This window comes from Mustela erminea, chromosome 7 (genome assembly GCF_009829155.1).
Source record: "Mustela erminea isolate mMusErm1 chromosome 7, mMusErm1.Pri, whole genome shotgun sequence".
NCBI lineage: Eukaryota > Metazoa > Chordata > Mammalia > Carnivora > Mustelidae > Mustela > Mustela erminea.
In genome coordinates this window covers 42,782,736-42,803,066 of record NC_045620.1, presented here as the reverse complement: position 1 = coordinate 42,803,066, position 20,331 = coordinate 42,782,736, and the positions used below count along the sequence as shown (strand labels likewise).

General features: G+C 43.4%; 1 pseudogene; it reads left to right on the top strand.

Moving 5' to 3' along the window:
- Positions 1–14,364: 14,364 nt before the first annotated feature.
- LOC116595305 lies at positions 14,365–14,882 on the top strand (annotated as a pseudogene).
- Positions 14,883–20,331: the final 5,449 nt, after the last annotated feature.

The following is a 20,331-nucleotide window of genomic DNA, read 5'->3' as shown; positions in this document are numbered from 1 at the left end:
GGAAGAGAAAACCACAAGCCCATAACCCCGATGAACATAGATGTAAAAATTCTCAACAAAATGCTGGCAAACCAAATTCAACAGCACGTTGACAGGCTAAGACGCCACGCTCTTTGCATCCCATGATGCAAAGATAGTTCAACGCTGGATCGTATAGCGAGAATAGTGTACTTTTTGGTGGGATGTAAACGTGTGCAGTGGCTATGGAAAATGGTATGGTAGTTCCTCCAAAAGTCAAAAATAGAACTGCCATACGATTCAGCAATCTCACTTCTGGGGATAGATCCAGCGGAAACAAAAACAGGATCTTGTAGAGATACCTGCACTCCCGTGCTCTCTGCAGCGTTATTCACAACAGCCCAGATATGGGAACACTCTTAATGTCCATCAACAGATGAGTGGAGAAAGAAAACAAGGTATATACACACAATGGAATATAATTCAACCCTAAAAAAGAAGGAACCCCTGCCATTTATGACAACATAAGTGGACCTTGAGGGCATTATGCTAACTGTTCAGAAATAACTTTCAGGTACAACACCAAAAGCACCATCTGTGAAAGAAGAAATAGGTAAGTTGGACTATCTTAGAAGAAAAGACAAGTCATGGAGTGGGAGAAGAACTTTGCAAAATATGTAACTGATGAAGAGTGTTATCCAAAATATACAAAAAACTCTTAAAAGCCAACAATAAGAAAACAAAGAACCCACTTTTTCAAATGGGCAAAAGAATTAAACAGCTATCTCCTCAAAGGAGTTATATATGACAAGCAGATGAACAAATGCTCAACACCATGCATCACATGGGAATTGTAAATTAAAACAACAAGATACCACTACAAACCCGATAGAACAGCTAAAATCTAAAACAATGACAGCACCCGATGCTGGCGAGGATGTGGAGCAACAGGAACTCTCATCATTGCTGGGGGAATGCAGAATGGTACAGTCACTTTGGAAGACGGTCTGGCTGTTTCTTACAAAACTAAATGTAGTCTTATCACACAATCCAGTCATTGCACTCCCAGGTATTTAAAAAGTTGATGGGTGCCTGGGTGGCTCAGTGGATTAAGCCTCTGCCTTCGGCTCAGGTCATGATCTCAGGGTCCTGGAATTGAGTCCTGCATTGGGCTCACTGCTTGGCGGGGAGCCTGCTTCCTCCTGTTTCTCTCTGCCTGCTTTTCTGCTTACTTGTGATCTCTCTCTGTCAAATAAATAAATAAAATCTTAAAAAAAAATAAGTTGAAAACTTACGTCCTCACAAAAACCTGCGCATGAACGGTTATACCAGCTTTATTCGTATTCACCAAAAAGTGGAAGCAGTGAAGGTGACCTTCAGGAGGTGATTGAATATACACACTGTGGTACCTCCATATAGTGACATATTATTCAGCAATGAAAGGACATGAGCTATGAATTCGCAAAGAGCATGGAACCTTCAATGCTTATTGCTACATGGAAGAAACCAACCTGAGAAGGTCCCATTCTCTATGATTCCACCTATATGCCATCGTCTCTGAAACTACAGAGTCAAGAAGACCAGTGGTCACCAGTGCTCCTTCTCATGACCCTTGGGGTTTGAGGGTGGGAATGAATAGTTAGAGCATAGGAGATTTCTAGGGCTGCAAAACTATTCTCTCTGAAACTATGCTGGCAGATACATGACAGTACGCATTTATCAAAAACCTTTAGTTCTGCACAACACAAAAAGTGAAGCCTAGTGTAAATGATGGACTTTTAGCTAATAATAATGTAATAATAGAGGTTCATCAATTACTACATAGGTACCACACTAACTTAAGATGCTAAAATAAATATTGTATTATAAATAATAGATGTAAAGAGTGTGTGAGTAGGTGTGGTTATATAAGATATAGGGACGTACTACGTAAGACAGTAGCATCATAAGGAAGGGAAGAGAATGGATCTATACTGGGGAAAGATTGATGTATTTTACGGGAATTCAGTCAGTATTAACTTGAAGTGGATTATCAGTTAAAAACACACGTTATAATACCTAGCACAATCCAGAAGAATGTAATGGAGAAAAGAGGAAACAACAGCGTTCTTGAAAGTACTTGGTAGAGTCTCGTGGTGCTGTGGGTGTTATCCATGGGAGTGTGGGGCCTTTCACTAATCACACTGGTGAGAAAATTAAGAAACTGCCAAAAGCCACAGGAACAATTGGCAGCTAAACCCAGGGGCACATAAAAAGCAGGTTTCTCCGGACTCTGCCACACTTTTCTGGGGACTTACTGGGGGGAAAAAAAATCCTGTAAATCCTTGTGAACCTTGATTTATGATTTTCTTTGGGGTAGGGAGAAGATGAAACCAAAACTGTCACCAGAATTTAAGACGTCAACCTAATTATCAGTGCTTCCAGGTCTCACACCTAATGTATTTTTTTAAATTATTGGGCGATTTTTCCAACCCCATCCGACACTCTGGAAAACAGCCGCTCCTCCAAAGTTCCCCATAACGTGTTTACGTTTGAATCAATGAGATGGCATCTTCTTGAATATTTTTTTTTTCAACTTGCAGCTTTCCTGTGCTTGATTCTTAAATGCTTGGTGTGAGAACAGGAGCAAGACTTCTGAGCGCTGCTGTGGTAGAATATGTGAGTAACAGGGGATAGTGAAAGCTGGTGATTTTGAAAGTCCTTTAATATAAGATGTTGCTTGCCGGCCTCCCAATGCGCATTTCCTTTCTCACCAGGGCCAGAGATGAACACCCTACACACACCCAACCTTACAGCCTTTCTGGGCATATCTTGGTCTCCGAAGTCCTCACCATGTCCTACAAATGACCCTGTTATGTGTGGAAAGTGGAATGCAACGTGAGTCCCGCAGCACCCACTCGCCTTCAGGCTGGTCACCCTGGGGACATGCTCCCCCCACCTTACTGTTATTCTTGCTGGACCCCGGCAAGAGCTTGATTAATATATTTTCATTCAGTAGAGAGGGAGAGGGGGTAGGTAGAAGGAGAGGGAGAGAGGGAATCTTAAGCAGGCTCCATGCCTAGAGTGGAGCCCGACACAGGGCTCAATCTCACAACCCTGAGATCAAGACCTGAGCTGGAATCAAGAGTCTGCCGCTTAATAAACTCAGCCCCATATTTGCAGCCTTTTGGTTGAGTGGGGCCAAATGGATTGCATATTCTACATTAGAAACACTCCCCAAGGCTCTGCACCTCACACTTGGGGTCCTAGGTGGGGTCCCTCACCATCTCTTACCCAGACATCGTAGTGGGTAGCTCCCTGATCAGACTTGATACCTCTGGTCTCATCCCCTCTGAACCCAGCCCACACACTGGCCAGAGTTGTTGATTTAAAACTCAGACCTGGCCAGCTCTCATCCCTGCCCAGTGCCCTCCAGGGGCTCCTGCCACTGTGATCCACACTGCTCTGTTGAAGGTACCAGAACTTTCATGGTCTCCCTCCCCGAACAGGTGGCCAGCCCATTGCTGCAGCCTTACCAAATCCTCCCTCAATGCTGATTCATGGTTCTTCATGCACATCCCTTATGGGCATTGTTTTCATCCTGTTGGTGAGGAGGGCTTTCTGTCTCAAGGTTATGAGGCTGGCCGTGCACACACGTGGTGCTGGACAGATAGCTTAAGAGTCACCTATACTCACAGCCCAGCCAGGCCAGGGCTGCCCTGGAAACAGAGTGAACAACGTGTTTCCAGTGGAGGTTGGCTTCATCGTATCAAGAGGATGGGGTGACCTCTGGCTCAGTGGGAGGATGAGACTAGACTGTCTTGCTTGAACAAGTCCCTGGGGTCCGAGATACACAGGAGGTACACCTGCTCCCCTTGACAAGGAGGGTTGTTTGGCCTGAGACCTGACCCTTGGGAGCAGAATGGGGAGGGGAACTTGCGGTTGGGGCATTTGGGGCTTTCCCTGTTCTGCCAGATATCAAAGCAGTACTGATTTTGGTCCTGATTTTAGACCCCATGTCACAGCGTGCTTCCCCATCGCCCCTCTCCCATTTGCTCACTGGGCTAACTCCTGCTCAGTTCAGGCATCCTCTCCACCAGCAGGACACTCGCCCTGACCTCTCTTCTCCAGTAGGCTCACTTTTCTATCCTAAGGAACCCACGTCGTACCCTCTTGCCCAGAAATTTAAAACATTCCAGTTAATTTTCTCTTTTCTCTAGAATATAAGCTCCTTGGAGGCAGGGACTCTGCAAAACTTAACTTGTTTTTGAATCCTTAGCGCCTGTCCCCGCTGCCCCGCAAAAAAGGGATGGTACATTTTAAAGCTATAACTCAAAAATTTACTTTTACAAAAGAACAAATTCACTTTTACTAAATTTTATTTTTTTTAAAGATTTTATTTATTTAAAAAAATATTTTATTTATTTATTTGTCAGACAGAGATTACAAGTAGGCAGAGAGGGGTTGGGGAGGAAGCAGGCTCCTCGCTGAGCAGGAAGCCTGATGCAGTGCATGATCCCAGGACCCTGGGACCATGACCCGAGCTGAAGACAGACACTTAACCCACTGAGCCACCTAGGTGCCCCACTTTTACTAAATTTTATAGTGACAGAAAAAAGCAAGTCAGCTGGAGTTCCTCAGGGGAAAGAGGCAACAGTGGAAATGCTAAATGCTACAAGAAGACTGAGGGGGGAAATTGTTTAAAAACTGTTTTGAGAGGGTGCCTGAGTGGCTCAGTGGGTTAAGCGTCTGCCTTTGGCTCAGGTCATGATCTCAGGGTCCTGGGATCGAGCCCCACATTGCGCTCTCTGCTCAGCAGGGAGCCTGCTTCCCCTCCCCACCCCACCTGCCTCTCTGCCTACTTGTGATCTCTGTCAAATAAATAAATAAACTCTTAAAAAAAAAAAAAAAAGCTGTTTTGAGAATACATCCTCTCCTGCCTTCTCTTCTTCACAATGTTTAGTTCGACTTTCCTGGAACACCTGCCCACCACTTGCATTGGTGATTTTGCTGCCTCTCTCTTCAAGGCATGGGTTAAGTGCTGGTCAAAGAGAATTTGTAATTCTAAAGCACTGTTCCAAATCAGCATGCTGGTAGCCAGTTCACATGGCCAGGAGCTGAGCTCACCGTCAATATTATACAGGTACAGGACTTTTGGGTATCAGCCACAAATGTTGTTCTTGGGTCAATGAACGTTGACTCAGGTCAGTGAATCCAGGACCCCTGGGCTGAGCCATTTGGAGTCGGTACCTCCAGAGGCTTTCAGGTGGGAAACAAACACAGGGACAAAGCTGTCCATAAACTGTCCAACATCTCGTGACTAGTCAGAGGCTCTAAGGATTCAAAGCTAAGTGTGCCTGGCTCCCGAGACTGGCTTCCAGATCTGGGCTGGGGAGGAAAACAGAGAGAATGAACAGGCTGATGCGGAGGGTCACAGAGATCAGAGGGTACCAGCCAGATGCAGACCAAGAAATCAGGGATCCCTGCATGTCTCAGAAGATGGGCAGGACCCTCAGCGCCTGCTCACAGACTGAACCCGGGAATCACCCAGCATCTTGGGCCACACCGGGACAAGCGGAGACAAGTTTTGTTTGGCCTGCGCTGTACTTAAACCATTTTTTCCCCAATTTTTAAAAATTGCGGTAAAAGACCCATAACAGTGACCTTACTACCATCCTAACCATTTTTTTTTTAAAGACTTTATTTGTCAGAGAGAGAGAGGGCACAGGCAGAGGGAGAAGCAGGCTCCCCACTGAGCAAGGAGCCTGATGTGGGACTGGATCCAAGAACCCTGGGATCATGACCTGAGCAGAAAGCAGATGCTTAACCGACTGATCCACCCAGGCACCGGCATCTTAATCATTTTTAAGTGTCCAGTTCAATGGCATTAAGCACATTCACACTGTTGAGCAACCATCCCTACCGTCCAACTTGTAAAACTGAAACTCCATCCCCATTCAACAATCAATTCTCCATGCTCCCCTCCCCAGTCTCTGGGAAGCCATCCTACACTTCAGAGAATTTCTACAAATTCAAGGATGCTAAACTCCTCATGGGAGAGGAATCAGACCCTGTTTGTCTTTCTGGCAATGGCTTATTTTGCTTTGCAGGGAGTCTTCAGGGTTGTCGGTGTTGTATTGTGCATTGGGAATAGGCTTCTTTTTTAAGGGCTGAATAATATTCCATTACTCATTCTTGTGTGCCCATTCATCCATCGATGGACACTCGGAGCGTTGCTCTGTTTTTGCTAATATGGAAATTCTGCCATGAGCACAGCGTACAAATATCTCTTTAAGACTCTGCTTCCAATTCTTCTGAGTCTAAACCCAGAAGTGGCATTGCTGTATCATATGGTTGTTCTATTTTTAATTTTTGGGTGAAGAACTATGTTGCTTCCCACACTGGTTGTAATTGGATCTTCCCAACAACACACTGCAAGGGAGTTCCAAGGTGTCTCCATTTTTGCCAACACTTGTTATTTTCTTTTTTTCTCCGCTTTTTAGTAATAGCTGTTCCAATGGGCATGAAGAGTTGTCTCCTTGTAGCTTGAGTCACGTTTCCCTAATGATTGGTCAAGGGGAGCCCCTTTTCACATGCTTATATAACGCTATATTTTTTGATCGCTGCAAACATGAAGAAACTGGAAATTTCACAACATCACCGACTGAGCCACCCAGGCACGCTTGGCAGTTTCACAACTTCAGATTCCTGGCCTCTTTGGACAAATTAAAAGATCCGGCAAAGTTGTGCACTCATTCCCAAGAGGCAACAGTCAGCCCCAGGGGGCGGGGCTTCTTTCTGGAAGGGGTAAGCATTCTCCCGTTCAGCCTATTTCTGCTGCTCCCTGTGGCCTCACCTGCGGGATGCAGGAGGTTGCGGGGTTCCCTGTGGGCATGTTCAGCATTGCCCTCAACTTGTCTATGGGTCCAGATCTTTAGGTGAATGACTCATCCCAAGCCAGCCTTATATGTCCTCTGCCAGCCCCCCTGGAAAACTACTGGGGCAGCTCTAGGGAAGCACATGGGACTTGGGCCTTCATGTCTTCGCCATATGCTTCTTGTAATCATCTCCAAACAGGAGCCAAACGGTTATTTGCTAAGCAAACAATACAGAGGAAACTTCCCCCATAAAACTTAAATCAATCAAGAATCTAGGTGTGACTAGGGAGTGACATCCTGAGCCCAAATGATCTGGGGAGAGGCCGCCAGAGGGCTTTTTAAAATAAAGAACAGTCTGAGTGCCGCAGAGCCAAGCACGCAGCCCACGTTCCTGGCATTATGCTTTATGGGCCCCGCACTTTTTGAGTAAATGGCGATGGCTTGATGAGGCTTTCTTGAACTGTCAGAGCCTGGAATACCAAAGAAGTTGCCAGTGTGGGGTTCCGGGGTGGCTCAGTGGGGTAAAGTCTCTGCCTTTGGGGGCGCCTGGGGGGCTCAGTGGGTTAAGCCGCTGCCTTCAGCTCAGGTCGTGATCTCAGGGTCCTGGGATCGAGTCCCGCATCGGGCTCAGCAGGGAGCCTGCTTCCCTCTCTCTCTCTCTCTCTGCCTGCCTCTCCATCTACTTGTGATTTCTCTCTGTCAAATAAATAAATAAATAAAATCTTAAAAAAAAAAAAAAAGGTCTCTGCCTTTGGCTCAGGTCATGATACCAGGGTCCTTGGAATCGGGCTCCCCTGCTTCCCCCTCTCTCTGTCGGCCTGCTTCACTGCCTACTTGTGATCTCTGTCTGTCAAATAAATAAATAAAATCTTTAAAAATAAATAAATAAATAAATAAACCCACAAAAAAAGAAGTAGCCGGTGTGGAACTTGTCTATACTTACATCAGCTAAATCAACGTGTGAGAGTTTTGCTAGGTGACTAACGCCCTAACTATGCTCCACGGGAAGGAGCCCAGGGTCCTCTATGCTCCCACGACTGGCAGCCAGTACCCAGAACTCAGGGGAGCAAAGAAATTAGCCAAGCTACTTATGGCAGAAATCTCACCATTTTGCAAACGTAGGCTAGCTCCAGACATGCTTCAGCGGCTGGGGAGAGCAGAATAAACTGCAAGCCGCATTATTATTGTAGTAACAGGAAGTATGTTTGCTGAGTACCTACATGAAGCCCCTCCTACGGGCCAAGCACTCTCCTAACTCTCGTCCATACAGCATTAACTCCCGGCAGGCCCTTGAGGTCATAATCAGATTCACAGTCTGCGTGCTTGTGTAAAGGAATTGCTATTGGCTCACCCTGCCTGCTCAGAACACTGTTCCAGAAGCACATCTCTCCCCACACCCCTCTCGGGTTCCTGCACTGTGTTCCATGACACCGCATGGTGAGTGCCGCTCTAGGACCTGGCAGCGTGGCCTCAGGGTGTGGCTGAGGTGGGGCGCGCAGGGGTCCCTTCCCGGGGGTGGGGGGGCCAGGTGCCCACAGGCTACCCGCAGTGGGCTGTCAGCAAGTTTCAGAGGGATGAGTAAGCCCATTCAGGAGCTCTTTGGGGCAGCCAGTTTGAGATCGCTCATGACTTTCCCCTCTCTTGCTCCATGCAGTGTGCCTTCTTCATACTTTGGATTAACATCTTTGTAAAACACATTACCGTTTTCCTGCCCCCCGCCTTTTTTTTGCTTCTTCAAGTGCCAATTTTTTTTTTAGCAGTTTTGATGGAAATTTTTCAAAGATAGACATTTCCTTATTTTTTTTCCCCCAGAACCGCTCCGAGAAACCTTTATTATTAATTTTGAAGGCACACACAAGCAGTTCAGAGGTGAATGAATCTACATTACCATCAACCTGTCCAGATTCTGTCAGTGGTGACGTCTTCTGGGTACTCCCTACCCCCCCAGCCAGTGATCCTCTGCCCGCCCCAGTACTGAGGCATATCCCAGACAGGATATGGCTTTGCTTCTAGAGAGTTCTGCATCTGAAAGAGACAATGTCTGAAATAACATCAGATGTCTGATGTCTGAAAGAGAAAGTTGTTTTTAAACACAATTGCCCTACTGTTATCAAGTGTAATAGTTAATCATAATTTCTCAATATCATTGTATATCTGGTTGTGTCTAAATTTTCGATTATATCACAAATTGCGACTTTAAGTGGTTTTTGTTTTGTTTTGTTTTGTTTTGTTTTGTTTTTTTTAAGATTTTATTTATTTATTTGACAGAGAGAGATCACAAGCAGGCAGAGAGGCAGGCAGAGAGAGAGAGAGAGAGGAGGAAGCAGGCTCCCTGCTGAGCAGAGAGTCCGATTCGGGGCTCGATCCCAGGACCCTGAGATCATGACCTGAGCCGAAGGCAGCGGCTTAACCCACTGAGCCACCCAGGCGCCCCTTGTTTTTTGTTTACAATTGTGCTTTTTTGTTTAGGTAGAAGGGGCAAGTTTATTTAGTAAATTCAGGACTGCTGAACTTTTACTTTTTTTTTTTTTTTTTAGTATTTTTTTTTGTTTATTCATGAAATGCAGAGAGAGAGGCAGACACTGAGGGAGAAATAGGCTCCCTGTAGAACAGGGAGCCCGATGTGGGACTCCATCCCAGGGATCCTGGGATCATGACCTGAGCCAAAGGCAGACGCTTAACCAAGAGAGAGTTATTTGTCTTTTTCCTGATGCCTTGAGATTATCATGTAAAAGATCAGTCACTGTTTGTTCCCTGCTGTGACAGGAGCCCTTTCAGTGCATGGGAGTACCTGAGGGCTTGTACACCTTCTTCTATCTGTTCTGCCTCTGCTCTTAGGGCTACCGCTCACCCCACACGCGGATGGTTGGGACCTGGCTGCCTGCAGCCACCCTCCTTCTCCCCACACCCCCCAGCCAGCTGCAGGCTGTAGGCACTGCTTACCAGACTTGGAGTCCACCCACTGTGGGAAAAGAGGGAGAGACTGGGCTACCAGCCTTGAACTTGGAGCCTTTGTGCAGAGACTCTGAAACAACCCTGGCTTTTTTACCGCCTGCTGTGCTTCCTCCTTCAAGTGGTATTTCTGACTACCTGGCTCTGGCTGGGAGAGGTCTGTGTGGCAATAAGGAAAAGCAGCTAACAGCATTGTTTGTCTGAATACATATTGTCCAGAATCCTATTTTCAACAATCGCTACTCTTTTGAAGCTATCAAAACAATAGCTTATGTTTAATTGAGCATGTAGGATACGCCATGCCCTGTTCTGAGCATTCCACAAAGATCTCCTTCAATCCCACAACCACCCATGACACAGGTCTCCCTACTGGACTGCCATTCTATAAATGAGGACACAGAGGCAAGGAGTCTGTTTCCTTGTCCTGGGATGCCCGGCCAGCTGATGCGGCAGCCGGCACTTGTACTCAGGAGGCTGGCCTCAGAGCCCAGCACGCTGACTAGCACTCCGTCCCTTAATTAATAGTCTAATAGTGCGGAGAGATTCAAAAATGCTTGTTTCTTCCTCCCAAAAGAACGCTTGTTTCCGTCATTTTCTGGGCCTTTAGATGAATAAATTAACTTCTCTCTTTTACTTACTATCAGTAGATGGAAAGCAAATTATATTCCCTGAGCAGCATTTTCCAATCCTCTGTTGAAATTGAAGACCATTGGGATCACTACAAGCCTTACCAGGCCTCTTTTGAGCTATTCAAATATAGGAATTATTTCACCATTTAAAAAATTTTCAGTTTTCAAGTTCACTACCCCTGGGAAGAAGTGAGTTGGTATAAACTCCTGGGAGACCAGTCTGACACAGTTTCCTAAGCCGATCACAGTCATAGCCTGTGAGCCCACAAGTCCACGTGTAAGTTTGTACATTCAAGAAGGATAAGTGCCTAGAGCCACCCAAAGTCACAGGCAAGTGTGTTTTCAGTATTTCTGCTTGTACCATCCTCCACCTGGAAACAGCGCCAGTGTCCATCACCAGGAGAAGGGGCAAATTGTGGTTTGAACACTTAACCCTTAACTCATATGTTAATGTTACTTCCTTTAATTGTCATAACAACCCTTTGAAGGAGGCAGTTAGCGTACCCATTTGACAGATGAAGTGACTGAGGCCCAGAGAGGTTAAATAACTTGACCAAGGTCTCCCAGCTGGTGAGTAGTAGAATGGCCGGGCAGGTGCAGTGAGGAAGGTCAGTGTGGCAGAGGGACCAGCGCCCAGGGAAATGGCTGTTAGTGGAGAAGCTGGGCTCAGACTAGCTGGGGGAATGATGAGTCAGGATCCTTAGGTTAGCTATCCGCGGGGCTCCAGAAAGGATGTCTTAGGACCCAGCAGAGACCCCTCTACGGGTGGGGGTTGTGAGGCAGGACTTAAGTCTCAGTGTGTCTGGGAACAAGGACTCATCCCAAATCCCTGGCCTGGACCTGCAGAGTCATCTGCCTGTCAGACTTCCACTTTCACTAGGCCTGCCCAGAGTGGAAATCTTCCTCCCTGGCTCCCACTGGCTCTCTGGACAAGTGGCAGCCTCCCAGAGCCGCAGCTCTCCGGGACTCCTTCTCTGCCGCCAGCACTCCACGGGGATTCAGCGGCCACATTCCAGCATTAGCACCACCACCCTCTGCCTGGGAGACTGGGGCAGCTGACGCTGTCATCTGGGAACGCTGCACAAAGATGCCAGGACAACTGGGCTTCAAGTGCCCATATTGGGCATCTAGTAGATGCTCATTAAGTGTCAGCCAACTTTCGCTCCTTAATCGCACCTGGGTGCAGGGGGCTGCTGCGGGGTGGTAGCTCGGCGCTCTCACCTCGAGGTCTGGGCTGGTCAGCTAACCCATCCCCTTCCCTTAGACGGGGTGGTCACTCGGCCATCTGCCAGAGCACATCCACGATCCTAACTCTGGATACAACCCTGTTATTCATTCCTCTGCTTAAAACAATTTTCCATTCAATTTTATGCTGGTGGGAAGTCAGGCCATGGGACCCAGAATAGAGAGCCGAGCCCATTGGCGCTATAGACACAGACTTCGGGAGAGAACCAGAACGCCTTGCGTGGGTCTGCAATGGATCCTGGAGGAAAAGTAAACGTGATTCACTTACAGGAGAAAGTAGAATTATCAGTACTTGCAGGCGAGGTGGCTGCATATCTGGGAACCCAGGAGAATCAAATGAAAAACAAATAATAAGAAAATTTAGTAATGTGGCCACTTGCACATTTTTTTTTAAAGATTTTATTTATTGCAGAAAGAGCACACGGGGGGAAGCAGCAGAAAGAGGGAGAAGCAAGAGGACCCTGACATTTAATATACAAAAAGAAATTGGTTTTTGATGTGCAAAGGACCAGGTTAGAAAATACAATAGAAGAAAAATTCCACTTACAAAACTCACTGAAGTCAGAATACCTGGGACGTAAAGTCGATTAAAATGAATCTAAATAAACCAAAACCTTATAAAACTTTAGCAAAGAGTCTTTTTTAATTGAACAAATGGCGAGACATATCCTATTTTCAGATAGAAAAGAATTGCATTATATTTTCCCTCTGAATTTATCTAAAAACTTAACACAATTTCAATAGAAATGTCTACTTTTAAACTAGACAAGCCGATTCTAAAGTTCATAAGAAAAGTAAAATATGCAACTATAACCAAGAAAATTCTACAAAAGGAAACTAGCAGGGGAAACTGTCTCCTCCAAATAATAAGAGGCATTATAAAACTATACTTAATAAAGAAACTTGAGAGGCACCTGGGTGGCTCAGTCAGTTAAGCAGCTGCCTTTTGCTCAGGTCATGATCTCAGGGTCCTGGGATCGAGCCCCTCATCGGGCCTGCTGTTCAGCGGGGAGTCTGCTTCTCCCTTTTCCTCTGCCCCTACTCCCTGCTTGTGCTCTCTCTCTCAAATGAATAAATAAAATCTTAAAAAAAAAAAAGAAATTTGGAAGAACATATGAATGTATAGATCAATGGAACAAATTAGAGAACTCTAAAATAGACCCAAATATATATGGAAAGGTGGCATTTCAAAGCAGTGGAAAAAAGATGGATTATTCAATAAAGGGCTTCAGGACAGCTGAGTGCCAGCTGGAGCCATACCTTACTCCTTACACCAAAGTCAGTTCCAGATGGATTAAAGTACTTTTAAAAACATAAAGTACCAGAAGAAAAGTCCAAGGTTGTTTTTGATCATCTCCAAATAGGGAAGATCTTCCTAAGTAAGACATAAAATACAGAAACCATAAAAGAAAAGACTGCTATGCTTATATACAGAGTCTATTTAGGGAAAAATACTTATTTAAAAAGTTTTTGAAAATGAAAAACTTGGAAAAAAATGTTTGCTTCTCGTACAACAAAAACGCAGTTACCTTAATATATAAAGAGCTGTTATTTAAAAACAAGAAGAGCTGGTAAGTATCAATAATCCAACCACCTGGAAAAAAATGAGCAAAGGACAAGAACATGCAGTTTATAAATGAAAAGACACTCAACTGGGGTGCCTGGGTGGCTCAGACAGTTAAGCGTCTGCTTTAGGCTGAGGTCATGATCTCAAGGTCCTGGGATCAAGTCCTATGTTGGGCTCCCTGCTCAGCAGTGAGTCTGCTTCTCCTTCTCCTTCTTCCTCTGCCCCTCCTCCCCAGCTCATCCTCTCTCACTTTCTCTCTCTCTGAAAGAAATAAAATCATATTTTTAAAAAAGGTAAGAAAATGTACTCAATCTAACTTATAATGAAAGGAATGAAAATTTCAACAATGGGGGACACCTGGGTGGCTCAGTGGGTTAAGCCTCTGCCTTCAGCTCAGGTCATGATCCCAGGGTCCTGGGATCGAGCTCCACATTGGAGGGATGGAGGGAGCCTGCTTCTCCCTCTCCCACTTCCCCTGCTTGTGTTCCCTCTCTTGCTATACTTCTCTTTGTCAAATAAATAAAATCTTAAAAAAAGAAAGAAAGAAAGAAAGAAAATTCCAACAATGGGACAGCAAAATTTAGAAAGATCAGTAACTCACATTGGAAGCATGTAGGGAAGAGTCACAGCTGATGAGAAGTCAATGGCTATGATTTCTTTCCAGGGCCATTTTGCATTATTTGTCAAAAATAAAAATGCATCTACCCCTTGACCCAGCAGTTCTTTCTTGACTAATGGTTCACTCCACAAATATACCCTGAGGGCAAAACCCACTGAATTTTTCATAGCATTAGATTGGAAACAGTTGAAATGGCCTTTTAATAGACTGCAGGCCAACCCTAGAATTTTAGAAGGAGGGTTGACAAACTTTCCCTTCAAGGGCCAGATAGCATTGTAAGCTTTTTGGGCCAAAAGGCAGAATAGAGGTTATTATGCAGGTATCACTTTAAAACTATTCTCAGCTCAGGTATGAAAACACATGGGGTTTGGTCTCTGGCCTAGAATATCCACGCAAAGAAAAGCTATCCAAGGTATGATGAGATATGTCTAAATATCGATTGTGTGGAAAAGTCCCAATGCATACATTTTAAAAAGCAAGGGATGGGGGCTGTTTCCATTGTTGGCTTTTCCCTGCAGGAGCTGTGTTTTGAAGACAATGTCTGGAAGCTGCTACCTTATAACTGCTGGCCACCACGGTAATCCAGTTTTTGAAATGGAATTTTTGCCAGCCTGGAAAAGCAGAATTCAAAGATGAATCATAGGTCATCTGAACCCGTTCATAGCTCATACTGCTCTCGTAGATGAGTATGTGGCTGTCCGACAACACGGGCTTGAAACCCGTCGACAAGCTCAATGAGTGGTCTGTTTCAGAGTTTGTTTCTGCAGGTCGTATGAGATCTATTATGCTTTGGCATAATAAATTTATTAGATTATTATTAAGTAGATTTATTATGCTTATAGATTGTTGTTATTATTATTAAATAGATTTATTTATTATTAAGTAGATTTATTACGCTTAGCCAAGAAGAAGGAATAAAGAACTTCCTTATGGATGTCTATGATTTTTACATAAAGTTTGCAATGAATCCATTTTATAAACCAAATTCTCCTATCTGACCAAGAGCATTTGACAGGAAAGTTCAGTTTCTTGGGAAGAAACACCTTTTAAGTTGAATGCAGAAAAATTTGGAAATAACGTCACTACAGTGGGTTCTTCTCGGGAACATGTACATCATGAGTAACTTGATTAGACAGCATGGAAAAGTTTCGCCTGTAGTCTTAATTTATCTAAACCTAATGATATTCCTTATATGTTTCAAAATGGAACATTCAGTTTCTTACGCTTGTCAACAGATCAATAGTTACTGGTGAACAGTGTTATTTATAAACTCTTGATAACCTTGAAAATATCTTTATTCTAGGGCGCCTGGGTGGCTCAGTGGGTTAAGCCGCTGCCTTCGCTCAGGTCATGATCTCAGGGTCCTGGGATCGAGTCCCGCATCGGGCTCTCTGCCTCAGCAGGGAGCCTGCTTCCTCCTCTCTCTCTGCCTGCCTCTCTGCCTACTTGTGTTCTCTGTCAAATAAATAAATAAAATCTTAAAAAAGAAATATCTTTATTCTAAAAATAAGAATGAGCTTTTGACTTTTACTCCTTCAGATAGCTTGATCTTAATGTCACAATGTAGAACCAAAGGTCATTGTCATGATTTGGGTAGAGAGATTTAAAACTAAACGTTTGTTTCTGCAGTAGGGAATGAAGCTGATAGCACATTCATGAGTTTCTATACATCTAGAGATGTTATAAAACCATATAGGAGGTAAACATAGCACTCCCCAAAAAGCTGAAGTGAACAGCTTTTGCAGTCCCAAATGCCACATGCCTGCCTCTGTCAAAGACTGGGAATGGTGATTCTGCTATAAATCGAGAATCCTGGGTCTATGTTTGTAAAATGGGAGGCTGGGACAGAAGTGACGGGTTATGTTCTTATATTGCCTTTCTCTGTGACGGTAAAGATTATGTGAACCTGTTGATAATTATGGATACTAGTACCAAGTTGTAATTCTGGAATTGTAAACAAAAGTTTATATTCCCTTAAAGTTTGCATTCTTAGCTTTTAGGCTGTACACAAGGGGGTGGGGAGTCTCCTGTAACAGGTAGGATCTTACTGTGAACTAGTAAATGTCCATTTAAAAACACTTAAAAGTACTATAACCAGATATTTTCTGTGCTAACTGTGAGCACGGGACTTTATTCCATCTTGAATAACTTCGGCAAGTAGTTCTAAGATGGGTCTCATCCCTTGGTGGGAAGAGGCTACCATCATTTCTTACCCTTTCTCTTGACTTCTTAGGTAAAGATGTTTGTCAGGAAAAAAAAAAACAGCAAGGGATGGAGCAAGAGACCAAATCAACATGCAAATATCAGTTGCATTTTGTACATGAAAATGAACAATCTGAAAAGGAAATGAAGAGAATAGTTGCATTTACAGGACCATCCAAAAAATTAAATACTTGAGAATTAATTTAACCAAGGAGGTAAAAGACGTCCACAGTGAAAAATACAGAATATTTCTAAAGGAAATTAAAGAAGATGTAAATAAATGGAAAGACATTCTGTTTTCATAGATGGCAAGACTTAATTATTATTAAGGTGTTAATATTACCCAGAGTGATAGAGTCAGTGTAAGCCCCTTCAAAATTCCTATGGCATTTTTTTCAGAAATAGAAAAATCCACCCTAAAATCTCAAGGGGTCCCAAATAGCTAAAACAAACTGGGGAAGAAAAAAAAAAAGCACTGAAGTTGGAGGGCTCACTCTTCATGATTTCAAAACTCACTACAAAGCCATGCTAATCCAAACTGTGTGGTATAGCATCAAGACAAAAATAGAGACCAATGGAATAAAATACAAAGCCCACAAATAAACCCTCATGTAGAGAGTCAAATGATTCTTGACCAAGGTGCCAAGACCATTTAATAGGGAAAGGACAGTCTTTTTTTTTTTTTTAAATTAACATATAATGTATTATTTGTTTCAGGGGTACCGGTCTGTGATTCATCAATCTTACACCATTCACAGCACTCACCATAGCACACACCCTTCCCAGTTCCATCCCTCAGCCACCCTATCCACCACTCCCTTCCCCTCCAGCAACACTCAGTTTGTTTCCTGAGGGTAAGAGTCTCTTATGGTTTGTCTCCCTCTCTCATTTCATCTTGTTTCATTTTTCCCTCTCTTCCCCTCTAATCCTCTGTCTTGTTTCTCAAATTCCTCATATCAGTGAGATCATATGAGAATTGTCTTTCTCTGATTGGCTTATTTTGCTCAGCATAATACCCTCTAGTTCCGTCCTTATAGTCCTTATCGTTGCAAATGGCAAGAATTTTGTTTGTTTGTTTTTTTTAATATTTTATTTATTTATCAGAGAGAGAGGGGGGAGAGAGCGAGCACAGGCAGACAGAATGGCAGGCAGAGGCAGAGGGAGAAGCAGGCTCCCTGCTGAGCAAGGAGCCCGACGTGGGACTCGATCCCAGGACGCTGGGATCATGACCTGAGCCGAAGGCAGCTGCTTAACCAACTGAGCCACCCAGGCATCCCAAGATTTTTGGTTTTTGATGGCTGCATTTTATATATATATATAATATATATACTACATATAATATACACAATATATACACAATATATATACACAATATATATTATATTATGTATACTTTATATATATAATATATAGATATATTTATATACCACATCTTCTTTATCCATTCATCTGTTGATGGACATCTAGGCTCCTTCCATAGTTTGTCTATTGTGCGCATCGCTGCTATAAACATTGGGGTGCACATGCCCCTTTAGATCACTACATTTGTATCTTAGGGGTAAATACCAAGTAGTGCAATTGCTGGGTCATAGGATAGGTCTATTTTCAACTTTTTAAAAAAATATTTATTTGGTTATTTAACAGAGAAAAAGAGAGCACAAGCAGGGGCAGAGGGAGAGGGAGAAGTAGACTCCCCACTGAGCAGGAAGCCTGATGTGGGACTCCATCTCAGGACCCTGAGATCATGACCTGAGCCAAAGGCAGACCCTTAACTGACTGAGCCACCCAGGCTCCCTATTTTCAACTTTTTGAGGAACCTCCATACTGTTTTCCAGAGTGGCTGCACCAGCTTGCATTCCCACCAACAGTGTAGGAGGGTTCCCCTTTCTCCACATCCCCGCCAACACCTGCCATTTCCTGACTTGTTAATTTTAGCCATTCTGACTCATGTGAGGTGTATCTCACTGTTGTTTTGATTTGTATTTCCCTGATGCCAAATGATGTTGAGCACTTTTTCATGTGTCTGTTGGCCATCAGGATATCTTGTTTGCAGAAATGTCTGTTCATGTCTTCTGCCCATTTCTTGATTGGATTATTTGTCCTTTGGGTGTTGAGTTTGATAAGCTCTTTATAGAGTTTGGATACTAACCATTTATCTGATATGTCATTTGTGAATATCTTCTCCCATTCTGTCAGTTGTCTTTTGATTTTGTTGACAGTTTCCTTTGCTGGGCAAAAGCTTTATTTTTCGATGAAGTCCCAATAGTTCATTATTACCCTTGCTTCCCTTGCCTTTGGTCATGCTTCTAGGAAGAAGTTGCTGCGGCTGAGGTCAAAGAGGTTGTTGCCTGTGTTCTCCTTAAGGATTTTGATGGATTCATTTTTTACATTGAGGTCTTTCATCCTTTTTGAGTCTATTTTTGCGTGTGGTATAAGGAAATGGTCCAGTTTCATTCTTCTGCATGTGGCTGTCCAATTTTCCCAACACCATTTGTTGAAGAGACTGTTTTTTTTCCTATTGGATATTCTTTCCTGATTTGTCAAAGATTAGTTGACCATAGAGTTGAGGATCCATTTCTGGGCTCTCTATTCTGTTCCATTGATCTATGTGTCTGTTTTTGTGCCAGTACCATACTGTCTTGATGATGACAGTTTTGTAATAGAGCTTGAAGTCTGGAATTGGATGCCACCAGCTTTGGTTTTCTTTTTCAGCATTCCTCTGGATATTCAGGGTCTTTTCTGGTTCCATACAAATTTTAGGATTATTTATTCCATGTCTTTGAAAGAAGTTGATGGTATTTTGATAGGGATTGCATTAAATGTGTAGATTGCTTTAGGTAGCATAGACATTTTCACAATATTTGTTCTTCCAATCCATGAGCGAGGAACATTTTTCCATTTCTTTTTGTCTTCCTCAATTTCTTTCATGAGTATTCTATAGTTTTCTGAGTACAGATTCTTTTCCTCTTTGGTTAAACTTATTCCTAGGTATCTTATGGTTTCGGGTGCAGTTGTAAATGGCATTGACTCCTTAATTTCTCTTCCTTCTGTTTTCTTGTTGATATATAGAAATGCAACATATTTCTGTGCATTGATTTTATATCCTGACACAACTGAATTCCTGTATGAGTTCTAGCAGTTTTGGGGTGGAGTCTTTGGGTTTTCCACATAAAGTATCATATCATCTGCAAATAGTGAGAGTTTGACTTTTTCTTTGCGAATTCAGTGCCTTTAATTTGTTGTTGTTGTTGTTGGGATTGCTGAAGCTAGAACTTGTAGTACTATGTTGAATAGCAGCGGTGATAGTGGACATCCCTGCCATGTTTCCGACCTTAGGGGAAAAGCTCTCAGTTTTTCTACATTGAGAATGATATTCACTGTGGGTTTTTCATACATGACTTTGATGATATTGAGGTATGTGCCCTCTATCCCTACACTGTGAATAGTTTTGATCAAGAAAGGCTGCTGTACTTTGTCACATGCTTTTTCAGCATCTATTGAGAGTATCATATGTTTCTCTTTTTTTAAAGATTTTATTTATTTGTTTGACAGAGAGATAGAGAGAGAGCACAAGTAGGCAGAGCGGATTGCAGAGGGAGAAGCAGGCTCTCTGATGAGCAGGAAGCCTGATGTGGGGCTCCATCCCAGGACTCTGGGATCATGATCTGAGCAGAGGTCAACCATTTAACTGACTGAGGTACCCAGGCACCCCGAGAGTATCATATGGTTCTTGTATTTTTTTTTTATTAATGAAGCACATTAATTGACTTGTAGATGTCAATCTCTTTTTTTTAAAAAAGATTTTTATTACTTATCTATTTAGAGAAAGAGAGAGAGCTTGCAAATCGGGGGAGGGACAGAGGGAGAGGGAGAATCTCCATCAGACTCCATGTCAAGCCAAGTCTGACCTGAGCCAAAAATCAAGAGTCAGACACTTAATCGACTGAGCCATCCAGGCTCCCTGGGAAAGGACAGTCATTTCAACAAATAATGCAGAGAAAACATTTCTCTGAGGAAGATATACAAATAGCCAATAAGTGCATGAAACAATGCTCAGCATCACTAATTATGGAAATGCAAATCGAAATGATAATGAGATACCACCTTACAACTATAAAGATGGCTACTCTTAAAACAACACAGAAATTCACAAGTGTTGGCAAGGATGTGAAGAAATCGCACACTTGCCACTGTTGGGAAACTCCAAGAGTGCAGCTCCTGTGGAAAGCCCTATGACCATTCCTCAGAAACTCACAAATAAAATTCCTGTGTGATCCCGCAATACATTTCTGGGTACACACC